This window comes from Sinocyclocheilus grahami, unplaced genomic scaffold, assembly GCF_001515645.1.
Source record: "Sinocyclocheilus grahami isolate Dianchi unplaced genomic scaffold, SAMN03320097.WGS_v1.1 scaffold584.1, whole genome shotgun sequence".
Lineage (NCBI taxonomy): Eukaryota > Metazoa > Chordata > Actinopteri > Cypriniformes > Cyprinidae > Sinocyclocheilus > Sinocyclocheilus grahami.
In genome coordinates this window covers 490,835-503,810 of record NW_015505763.1, presented here as the reverse complement: position 1 = coordinate 503,810, position 12,976 = coordinate 490,835, and positions in this window count along the sequence as shown.

Sequence of the window (12,976 nt, the reverse complement as noted above, 5' to 3'; positions counted from 1 at the left end):
TTCATCATGTTGTTTGTGCAAGAATGCATTTTTTTTATGAGCACTTGAAGTGATGCCACTTGGCAAGTCAAGCTGTGTCATTTTTGGCAAGCTGATTGAGCGGAATATGGTGAATGTCATTGCAGTCATACTGTCCGTGCTAATAAAATATTGTCCCCCAAAAGTGTTCAACTTACTTAGAACCTGTCCTAAATACCGACCTTTTCAGTCCTTCTCCGAGTCTACACTTTACATGTGCACTTGACAACCATCTCATGTCCCCAAATACACAAGTGTGCCATCTTGGACTGAATTTCAGAGGCTGATATCACTTATTACAGGTAAGTGTCCTGTAATAATTTGAGTTAATATTGCTGACAAGCTCCGATAACCAGTTGTTTTTGCATGCAGGAAAAAACGAAGAAAATAAAAACAATAATGTGATGCCCTGAGAAGATGCCTGGCTGTGGGTTGGCAGTCAGCCTTTGCCCTCTCCATGTCCTCCTCATAAGTCCAGATGCACGTCACTGCCTTCTGGTGCCAGGCCCAGCCATAAAGAAAACCGAGTTCATGGCCCTTTAAGTAACTCACCTAGTGCTAAAGGTCACACAGCCAGGTCTTGTCATCCCCACCCTCTCTGTCTCCTTGCTCCCTTTTCCTCCTCCTGCTCTGCCATCCCTCAGTGCCCACTTCCTGACCATCAGAGCCAATCGCCATCCACCCTTGCCTCCTCCGCCACCAATGCAGAGCAACAATCTGTCACCCAGGCACTGGAGGACACTATCCTGCTGGCCCCCTTCCGCACACCGCCGTAATGGCTTCTGGCATCCCACAAAAGAAAAATAATGGACAAAAAGGAAGAGAGAGGTGTGGGGATAGAAATAGACAGAGAAGTCTAAAGGGGCAGTTAGTTTATAATCACTCTTCACTTTCGAACTGTCCCTAGCCGCACTCCCTGTGCACCTCCTCTCAATAACGCTCTTGCTCATCCACTCCACACCACCCTGCTTTGGCCCCGTCACTTTGCACGATATTTCAGTGAATAAATGAGTCGTTTTAATCCGACTGACAAGCTGGCATTACCCAACCCTGCCCTCCATCTGTACTGGCCGCCAGCTCAGCGGCAGGCCCTGGGCAGCTCCATGTGCCAATCCAACACACACACAGCTTATCCTGGCGGCCGCTTCAGGGACAGACGGGATAGAGCTCCATGCGGCTACTACCCATCCACACCAAAGAGCTATTTATATAAGAAAAGGATTAACTGTCACAATCTTTGATGGACAGCAACATGGATTGAAATGGGGCTTGTTAATTATTCATTGATTTCTGGTGGTTCGGGCGTGTGGAATCTTTCTTGCTTCCTGCGTAATCGCATTGTGTTGAATTTAAGCAGTCAAAATTCAGGGAGCTTGTTTAAGGAAGGGGCAACCAAGGGTTGAAATATGAGTATGTTTTTATTTAGTTTGACACACTTGATAAGGTTTAAGAGGCTTTTACCATAGTGTTCTTGTTGCTCAGTTGGTGGAGCATGACGCTAGCAATGCCAAGATTGTAGGTTTGATTCCCAGGGAACACACTTTGCTATATTAACTATACATTAAATGTAAGGAATCATTTATATAAAATATTGATATAATACTGAAATATTTGGAAGTGAATGCACATTCTGAGGCGGTAATGTGGCCATGAGCTGGATGATGCTTCAAATGTGGCTCACCCAAATCAGAATTTAAATTCTGATCTGTTTTAAAAAGAAAATTATGTTTGTCAGTCAATCAGAATCAAACTTTCAACAGAGCTGTAGTGTAAAAATTCACATACTTAACTCGCATATCTAGTCATATCTAACATACTTGAGTTGGGCAAGTGACCATGCTTCTTCAAGTCAGATCCCAGAAGCCTTGAAATGATAATTAAGCATTTCAAGGTCCTGTTTCAGATAATATACAGGATAGATTATCATCCTTATGTTATGCAGTATTTAGCAGTCAAAGCTTGGTCCAAGTGAAAAAGGGTCTAACCCAGATTTTAGAGAATCTCACATTCTCTTGCCTCCACTCAGGGGTTAATTCTGCTCTGTTGTCCTTGGCACTCTGTGGGCATACTGCAGCATGGCATAGTTCTCTCACTCTCTCTGCCTCTATCCTCTCCCAGCAGTGGGGGGTGGACAGAAACTTTGGCAAATGAAAGCACTGAAACCCTCTGCTCCATTTCCTCTCTGCTCTCCACTTGTCTCTCTGTTTGCTTTGCTCCCTCTTCTCTCTTGGCCAGGTGGCACCTCTTAAACATGGCCCAGGAACGTTTGAGTGGCCGATTAAGCATGGGGCTTTTCTCCCGTGTAGCTGTAACGAGTCAGGTGAGAAAGGGTGTACTCTGTGTCAACCATCACGTCATCAAATTTCAGTTTTTTACGCTGATCTAGGAGCAGTGTCACAGATGAAAATGAAGCCTCTGTGATCATTTACTTGCTCTCCTGATGTTTCCCAACCTATGACTTACTTCCATTTGAATAGGAAAAGTTTAACTTTATCTTAGGGTGCTCTTTTCCATACAACAAAAGCATACAGTGCAAAATATATTAGTCGGTTACATTGGAAGGAACCTGGAGCAATGCATCTTTGCATTTTTTTCACCAAACTACAGCTTAAATTTTGTTTTGCTCCTCACACAAAACTGTACATTTTCACATAAATGTACATGTAAATGACAACAGAATCTTCTTTCTTCTGTAAACAATTTTTTCAACAAGGAAACACAGAACTGCAGCTCAGCGCTGTTTCCAGCATTACCACTCCAGTGTGAGACGTCCTGCCGAGCCAGTGATGGCTTAGTGTCACAATAGGAGATCATGACTGTTTGAGTAGCCAGTGCTAAACCGCAGCTGGTGACTTTCTGCCTTTTGATGATGGGTGTTCACATCAGAAGGGCTTGTAAACAGAAGGGAGTGTTTAACAGCCTTTTGTTGAAATGCTGATCTATCCTTATTTGCATGGCTGTAACAGTACTGTGCCGCAAACTGTTCACTAAACTGTCTGCTGTTTGTTCTTCTGCGAGGCGCTCGTAATAAATCTCAGTAGGGGTTGGCGACACTCATATTTAACAGCCATGGCGTGATGAAGCTTCTGGGGCTTGAAGTTTTTTTTTTTGAAGTACTGCTATAGAAGTTATTTTCCTTTATAGTGGCATCTAGTCAACTCCCAGAGACCAAAAAATGCATCAATTGATTATATAGGTTACCACCCGACCATGACAGCTGTGTTGCAGCGGTGCCCAAATAGAAATAAATCATTTGCTTTTTTTCTCAATTAAGTAGGTTAATAACTGAAAATGGCGTGTAATGTTTTATTTAACTTTGGGGCAGGGACAGTGAAAAGGGCCAGCACATGTTATGGAGGGCTGAGGGAGGTGCAGCGAGCTTCATTCGCTCTGGGGTGCGAGCAGAGCTAAGGACTCAGAGAATGATACCCGCCCCTAAGGCCATTCCATATTAAACAAGTGCTTTGTAAGTGTGCCGTCATTACTATTCATCACAAATAAATACTTAAGCACAGAGAGCTTAGTGCCCCGCTGTTATACAGTTCTCCATTATTACTGCGGCCCGGCCGTCTGGCTGCCTGCTCGGCTGCACTGTGCCCAGACTCTTCCTGTGTCCTTCAGCCTTCTGGAGCGAGAGAGAGAGCGAGAGAGAGAGCACAAGCGAGAGAGAGAGGGTGACATATATGCCTGTCCAGCCTGCCTGCCAGTGCCCTTTAAGCAGGTAAGCTGCCAAGTTATGTGTCTCATGGGCTTTGCTGTCCACAAACTGCGCTCTCATACCCCCTTTTCTCTTTTTCTTTCACTCTCTCTCTTTCCTGCTTGCATTCTCTCATGCATACACATCTCAAATCTCCTTTTTCTTTCTCTTTTTTCACCTCCCTGTCATAGCAGGCAAATACAATATCTGGAGAAGAAAGGGGGGAGGGATATGTCACCTGTATAATTCAGATTACTGGACAATTACTAAAGCCTGTGCAGTGCACTGATTTTACTATGGGTAAAGAATGTTCTAAAGCCCACTTAACTGCAGTACAATCACTGTAACTGACTACAGTGGCGTACTGCTTTTGTAAAACACCAAATCTTGTTGTTATTTACTTTTTTTCTCAATTAAGTAGGTTAATAACTGAAAATGGCGTGTAATGTTTTATTTAACTTTGGGGCAGGGACAGTGAAAAGGGCCAGCACGTGTTGTGGAGGGCTGAGGGAGGCGCAGCGAGCTTCATTCGCTCTGTGGTGCGAGCGGAGCAAAGGACTCAGAGAATGATACCCGCCCCTTAGGCCATTCCATATTAAACAAGTGCTTTGTAAGTGTGCCGTCATTACTATTCATCACAAATAAATACTTAAGCACAGAGAGCTTAGTGCCCCGCTGTTATACAGTTCTCCATTATTACTGCGGCCCGGCCGTCTGGCTGCCTGCTCGGCTGCACTGTGCCCAGACTCTTCCTGTGTCCTTCAGCCTTCTGGAGCGAGAGAGAGAGCACAAGCGAGAGAGAGAGGGTGACATATATGCCTGTCCAGCCTGCCTGCCAGTGCCCTTTAAGCAGGTAAGCTGCCAAGTTATGTGTCTCATGGGCTTTGCTGTCCACAAACTGCGCTCTCATACCCCCTTCTCTCTTTTTCTTTCACTCGCTCTCTCTCTTTCCTGCTTGCATTCTCTCATGCATACACATCTCAAATCTCCTTTTTCTTTATCTTTTTTCACCTCCCTGTCATAGCAGGCAAATACAATATCTGGAGAAGAAAGGGGGGAGGGATATGTCACCTGTAATATTCAGATTACTGGACAATTACTAAAGCCTGTGCAGTGCACTGATTTTACTATGGGTAAAGAATGTTCTAAAGCCCACTTAACTGCAGTACAATCACTGTAACTGACTACAGTGGCGTACTGCTTTTGTAAAACACCAAATCTTGTTGTTTATTACTGTGCCTTGCTCCCTAGTCAGGTAAAGTTGTGATTAAACAAAAGTAGTGACAGTATGACAGACATACAAGTTAAAAGGTTTCGCAAAAAATTTACTTTATTCTATCCATTGGTTGTTGATTGGATGGAGACAAATCTGAATGCAGGCTTGCAGTCAATTCTAAGAAAGGGCCGGGATTAAGTGGACTAAATGTTTGGAGAAGCCCGGCATACGTTACCAGAGAGAAGTCAGTTGTTTAACTGGATCAAGATTTTGATTAACAATTACACAATTAAAAGGTCAAAATTATTATTTTTTTATTAAATATGCATAGATGAATCATTCACAATAAGATCAATAACATGCATTCAGAAAATAATAAATAAAAGAATAAAAATTAAAATAAATAAATAAAATAATTATTATTTACATGAAATGTTTTTGTATGAAAGTACTTTTAAAAAGGCTTTCAAGGCATCATAATGTCTAATGATCTTAAAACAAATTCAAGTGAGCTCTAAAGATATCCAAGCAAATATTGAGTGATTTCAATGCTTATTTCCCAGTAGAAAATGAGCCATAAATTGAAAAAGGGACATTTATTAATAAATAGATGCAAGCACCATTTTCATTTTTTTCCCCACCAACTGCTGAACTGCATAGGATTGTGGAATAGTCAGTGAAGAATCTATGCTGAATTCAAAATCCATCCAGATGAAGACATCTTAGTAGACAAGATGTTATGCAAACATTGCACTGGGACATGTCTTGTTGCCTTCCTACCTCTGTAAACTGCCTCCAAATGCAGCATTTTTTAGCTTTTGGACACAATCATAGTTAATGCAGTCAATGGTGTGATTATAGTCAATTTACAATGATTATGAAAACAGCTCATTCAATCACAATGCATTCATTTTATAATAGTTGTAACTTTTACATTTGGTCCCCCCCAAATCTTGAACATTTGGTTACATCTTTGACAAGCACGCACACAAAGACTAGGCACGGTGCCGGAGTAGGCCAAACTCCAATCCCTTTTTACTGTGGGTTTTTTGGAAGGTGATCTAGCTCATTCTCTTTGCATCCGTCCCAGGCAGCAGTATGCTGGGCTGGGTTGGCCATGTTGCAGGCTGGCTGGCAGAGTTTGGCACGCGGACTTCGCTCTGGATGTGTGCTGATGAATTGCAGGCACGATGCGGGCCGGCAGCCGGCGAGGAGAACCACCAAGCGGCCGTCAGGCCCCATCAGCGTCTACCTCTGTGAAGGGGAAATTGTGGAGACAGCGCTGACAACTTAATTTAACACCGAGCTCGAGTGAGACTGCGCACTGGATAATTGATAATGCTGCCACAGACACGCACACACAAATGGACACAAACACCACAAAACATCCTGACAGAATGACAGTCGAGAGAATCAATCCTTTGCTGAAACTAACCCCTGGTATTTGTGATCAGAATTTCTGCTGTCCAAAATAATTGAATGCAGATCATTTAACAGACAAAATAGTTACTAGTTACTTTGCTACTTAATGTTTCAGATAAAATACCATTAAACTTTCAAATGTAGGTAAATCCAGTGATTATTTCATCCTCAAAAGTGCATTTATTAGGCCAATACTTTATAACCATGACTTTGTTTCATGGCAGAGTGATAAAAAACCTGCATGCCCTTCTCCCAGACGTTCGTGAGGTCAGCCAGTCATATTGGAACTGCTGATTTTGATCATCTCTTGCCATTTTTGTGTCCAATTTGCATCAGATGGTCAGTGAACAGACTGTGGGAGGTCCATAGCTGGGAAACAGAAACAGTTCATATTTTATATTAATTTAGCAGTCAATTTCATCCAAATTTACAGCACATTCAATCTTATCAAAAGGGTATAAAAAACATGTATCAGTTTAATTCTTCAGCTGTAGTGCTTTCAACACACATCGCGTTTACGTCTGTATTTGTCAATTAAATAAAAATTCAGAAGCCTGTATTCATATACCCATGTTTTTTTTTTTTAAACCGCAGTTTCTTTTCTCTTGTGTGCGATGGATTCGATAAATTTACAGGTGGAGATTGAGTGTTAGCATTTCCCGTGGGCCTAACACATATATACCGTTCTGAAATATTACATCAGTTTTTGTAGATAAGCAGAGCAGAGTGTGAAGGCTTTGAACAGACCTACTCTGGTCCCTCCTCACACTTCAGGCAGCGCAGCACCAAGAACTGAATAAAACCCGGGCCTAGTGAATCCCTTCAGCGAGTCGGGCAGCCATAATCCCCTTTTAATTTCCTTTTGGAGCCTTCGCCTGGGCTCTGTCTAAAGCCGGCTGTCCGTGATGACACAGTGGCCCTGGTGACAGTGCAGGGCTATGGGGGTCTTTACGGGGATCCAGGCGAGGAATATACAATAACCAAGTGAGGTCTTTTCAGCCTTTATTCGGCCTGCTTTCTGTTTGCCCAGCACTCCAAGGGGGATTTTCTGTGTCATACACGCATACAGACACACTTTCTCCCTTCTACACCTCTTACACACAAATTAACACACACTTCTGTCTGTGCACAAGGCCTTGCACACACACACGCTCCTTCGGAAGCAGACCCAAGGTAAAGTTTCTCTGTATAATGCTATTTATAATCTTAATTTATACAGGTTGGCTATGTATGGGTCACACGGCCCGCTCTGCTCAATCCCTCTCAATCCCACAATGCCCAGTGTAATATTTCCTCTTGAACAGCAATTTATTTCTCTCCCGTAGAGGAGTTATTTAAAAGAAAAGGTCTCATCATTAAAATGTATGCTTTTGCAGCATGGCTGAGCTTAAAGGGCAGCCGGTGAACACGGCACACTCCCTGTTCGCCGACTGAAACAAGACGGGAAGAGTCTACGTAGACCAGCACAAAAAGAACGAGTGTAGAGAGAGAGAGCACATCTTTGTAACATTTTTGCCCAAAAGGTGGGTTCAGACCAACAAAATGGAGAGGGTTAAAGTTATCCCGGGAGATGAATGGATTTCTCCTGACATTTACCATTGTATGGGGTACCGTATATCTCCCACATATAATATTACTGAATGTGAAGTTTTGCGGTGAGCACGTGCTCTCACATTCGCAGATATACGGTCTTTCTTTAAGTATCTAGTTGCTGTGCTTTATAATAAAGAGAGATATTTCCATAAAATGTCATTGGAGACTCTGGGTCATATGTAACCCTCTCATCACCTGAAGACGTTCTTCTGCTTGAGTCTGGCGTTTTTATCCCATCCACCAGCTGAAGTAATTAAAGGGTTATTAGTAAACAGATACTCATGCTCACTTACCACTGCCAACTGTCTCATACCATCTGCTGCCTGTGTGTGTGTGTGTGTGTGTGTGTGTGTGTGTGTGTGTGTGTGTGTGTGTGTGTGTGTGTGTGTGTGTGTGTGTGTGTGTGTGTGTGTGTGTGTGTGTGTGTGTGTGTGTGTGTGTGTGTGTGTGTGTGTGTGTGTGTTTGTGCACTTGACTTTAGGAAGAGCTGGATGAGCAGGTGCCTGTGTTCACTGTGTAGGTATCACACTGTTCTAATATACACTAATATCTATCTATCTGCTGTCATTCATTTAGGTACTGTCTATTTATGTCAGATCCAGCTATCCATTTATCTGTTGTTCATTCATTCATTAGTTCCATCCATCCATCATTTATAGTTCTATATATCTATCATTTTATATAATCTTCTATTTATTGACATAAATCTTAACGATTTATGTCAGATCTATCTATCGTTCTATCTATCTTTCTATCTATCGTTCTATCTCCAATCATTCATTTATGTATTATCTATCTATGTCATTACTTCCATCTATGTTTATATATACAGTATGTGCATTTTTGTGTTTATATATATATATATATATATACATGTGTGTGTTTACTTATGCTTTGGTTCTGCCACTGTGTTGATTCCAAGGCAACCATTACTTTTTTATTGCATTTTCAGGCAACTGCATTTTCTCGCTTTGCCTGTATCCTCCACCATGCCTCTCCACCCCCTCCTCTCCCCTCTCCATCCTCACGTTTTTTTTGTTGGTTTTTTTCTCTGTAATATTGAAGGGATTAACCCTGCTGGCCCCTTGGTGGTTACTGTTTCATTTTATTCTTATTAAAATCTTAAGCGCCTTCTTTAATATTCCTGTATGATACCTCAATAATCTAGTTCCTTTCTTCTTTCCCTTTGTGTGTTTGTGTGCCTGTGTGTACTTGCCAGTGTGTGTTTCTTTTTTTGCCTGATAAATATGTTCACAAGTGCACAGCTGTCAATAATCAGAGTAGTGTATAATAGATATGATTATTATGAACCTGTGCTTGAATTTGTTCACAATAATTTGCGTGACTGATTATATTTTATAGTAATCATAATTATCTTAACCATCCTTCCCATACACTATGCCTGACGGATGTAATGATTTAGTGATTTTTTGCAGGCCTTTAGCTCACCCATAATGCTGTAATACTGCTGCTGAGCGACAAACAGCTATCTACAGTAAACTGCATTGATTTTGTGATACCTCAGGTTTGAGTAGAGTAGCGAACATGAATACTGTTGTCACAGCAAAGCTTGCTGGATCATTCTCTCATTTCTGCATCAGTTTCCTTGTGTTCAGCACTTGTGTTCTTCTAGCACAAATCATAGAGTCTGAAGGTCTGCTGAGAGTTTTTGTCATCTAGTAACTGTCATATTACTAAAATATACAAAACAGCGCTGTGGCTGTTTGGAATTATTTTTGTTGTCGAAATAATGCAAAAACAGGCAATATGGTGTCTAAAACGTAAGTCTCTTAATTAACATCTAGTTTATTGAACTGTTGTAAAAATATATATATATATATATATATATATATATATATATATATATATATATATATATATATAATATAAAAAAAATAAATATAAGTTTCAAATAAATTATTTCATGTACATTTTAAAATCATTTAAAAATTTTTAAAGTAAAACATTTATTTTATTTTTTTATTTTAGCTTTCTTAGACATTTCTTAGCACACCTGTTTAGAGAATAAAGTTAGCTTTATTTTGGTTGCCCTTCAGGAACTCGAGCTGCATCGGAAAACGCTTTGGGAACGCTTTCGGCGTGACCACGCTGTGAATCACATGTAAAATCAGTCCAATGGAAGGGCGAGACGTCACAGGCGGGTGGCGTAGAGACCAGGAAGCTATAAAAACACGTGCGGTGGAACCGGCGTCAGCTTTCTGTCATGTGTGTGTGTCTGTCGCTATTTGTTGTGAGTCTTATTTAGTGTTGTTTGTCCACATATAAGCTCCATTATGTCAAAGCTTCAGCCAAGAAGAAGCATTTGGACAAGAGCAGGCAGCGTTCAGGCTGTGTGTTCCTCCCTGCTTGCACTATAGTTCGGGTGGGGACACACACAGTTTGTGTGTTGTCTCTGCGTATGCTTCGCTCTCGGAAGGCTCACTTTGAGGAGGGAGCCTTCACCAGCGTTCCTCGCAGTGCCGGCCCCGCTTTCGCCGAGGCGGAGTGGCGGCTGCGCTCGTGGGGGTCGCATATGATCCAGCGCCCGCTCTCTAGGATTGGAAGCCCGCGCTGCGGTTCTTCCTCGCGGGGAGAGGGCTCGACGCTCCGCCTGTCTTCATCCAAGGAGGTTGATGTAGAGGGCGTCGATGAGCTTACCAGTTGCACAAGCACCAGTTTCACAAGCATATTATGTCTAATATTATAATGAGCAGCATTACTGGGGAGCTCCGAGGAGTGTGTCCGTGCCTGTGATCTTGCGGTTCCAGTCCCGCTGCTGCTGAGGCACGGCGGAGATTGAGATTGCGGGGATCGCACATGATCTGGTGGACGGGTTGGAAACGGGCTCTCCCTATCTCCACCCACATTCCCTAGATCTAGCGCTCTCTCTCTGGGATCGGAAGCCCGCTCTGCGGTTTCTTCCCCCTCTGAGTGAGAGTTCGCTGCTGCAGCTATCTTTCTCCAAGGAGATTGATATGGTTTGTGTGACCGAGCGGCTTCATTTTCGGTTTTGATATGAATCTTATCACACCAGACCATGTTTACTTGTCTAGTTGTTTGAATGCATTTTATTCTGAGGAATTAAAATGAAGTACTTCTTCTGACTATGAAAAGTTAGATATACAGGAGCTCTTGGAAAATAAATAAATAAATAAAACTCGAGTGAGAGCACTCATTTACCTCTCTTCCTCCGAGGACCAACCAACCATGTTCCAGCTCCTCATGTAGGGAGCGTCACTTCTCATACTCCTCAGAATTTAGAGTCAGAGTGGCGCTCCCAGGCCGAAGGCTTCTAGCAGATCTGCGGACAGTCATTCTCGCTGGATAGTCTTCGACTAAAACGTCCTGACGCCTAGGGCCCAGGACTTCTGAGGGCCGGCCCCCTCTGGAGAAGAGCAGTGTACACCTCATTTTATGGTGCCCATCTCTCCTCAGTGCCTACGGTGCCCATTTACGGTGATTCAGGGCGCAGTGGTCTCCGGCAAGCGCTTCTTCAGTCACCGCCCCGGAAAACGTAGCGGTACTAAGAGGCTCGCTACCTCTTTGGAGGTTTCTAGAGCAGATAGTTTGGCCATTCCCTGCCGGTCCACCGCTTCAGGGCACCGACCTAGCCGCTCTAACTGCACCAGAGGCCAGTCTCAGTGCCCTCAGGAGATCGTTCTGCCAACTCTGCCACCTACGGTGCTTCAGGGCGCAGCGGTCTCTGGCGATCGCTTCTCTCAGTCACCGCCCGGAAACATAGCAGTACTAAGGGGCTCGCTACCTCTTCGGAGGTTTCTAAAGCAGCTAGTTCGGCCATCCCCTGCCGGTTCGCCACTTCAGGGCACTGAACTAGCCGCTTTGGTTACACCAGAGGTCAAACTCAAGAGACTGATTCCCTTAGTAGACCTTTTTGGCAGCGTGGAAAATTTTGCCAAATGTGTCTCAATGGGTCCTGCACACTGTAGAAAGAGGCTACCGAATCAGTTCGGTTCTCCTCCGCCTCGTTTCAACGGGTCATTCCCACTCTGGTGGGCCCCGAGCAGGCTCTGGCAATGGAACAAGAAGTTAACACTCTTTTGAGGAAGGAGGCCATCGAGGTGGTCCCTCCTCTCGACAGACAGTCTGGGTTCTACAGCCGGTACTTCATCGTTCCAAAGAAGGATGGAAGTTCCTGAGGTTTGCTTTTGGGGGCAAAAGCTTACCGGATTCTTCCGTTCGGCTTTGCACTCTTACCCCGCACTTTCACAAAGTGTGTGGATGCTGCTCTGGCTCCTCTGTGACTCCAGGGAATCCACATACTCAACCACATCGACGATTGGCCGGTCACTCACTGTCAGCAGTTCCAGAAACTGTTGTGTCTGAGGACAGCTGCGTCCAATGTGATACCTTTTGACCTGCTGTACATGAGACCTCTACAGTGGTGGCTCAAGAACAAGGAGTTCTCCCTGAGGGGAAACCCGCTCCGCATGCTCAGGGTCACGCAGCGATGCCTACGTGCCTTAGACATGTGGAGTAAAGTTTGGTTCTTGTCTCAGGGCCCGGTGCTGGGAGCTCCTTGTCGCTGCGTAACGCTAACGACGGTCGCGTCTCTCACCGGTTGGGGAGTGGTCATGAGTGGCCGCTCGGCCCGCAGTCTGTGGAGTGGTCGCTATCTCACGTGGCACATCAACTGCCTGGAGATGCTGGCCGTGTTTCTAGCATTGAAACCTAAGTGATTGCCATGTGTTGGTGCGCACTGGCAAAACAGTGGTGGTCTCTTATATCAACCACCAGGGAGGTCTGCGTTCACGCCCCATTTACAGGCTGGCGCACCCGATCCTTGTGTGGTCCCAGGGGAAACTCCTCTCGCTGAGAATAGTTCACATTCCTGGGCATTTCAATATGGGAGCAGACATCTTGTCGAGGCAGGGGCCGAGGGTAGCCCCCAAAAGCAAACCTCGGGGTGAATGGAGGCTTCACCCCGAGGTGGTGAAACAGATATGGAGAGTTTTTGGCCAGGCTCAGGTGGATCTGTTTGCGACTCGAGAGACATCGCACTCTCCCCTCTG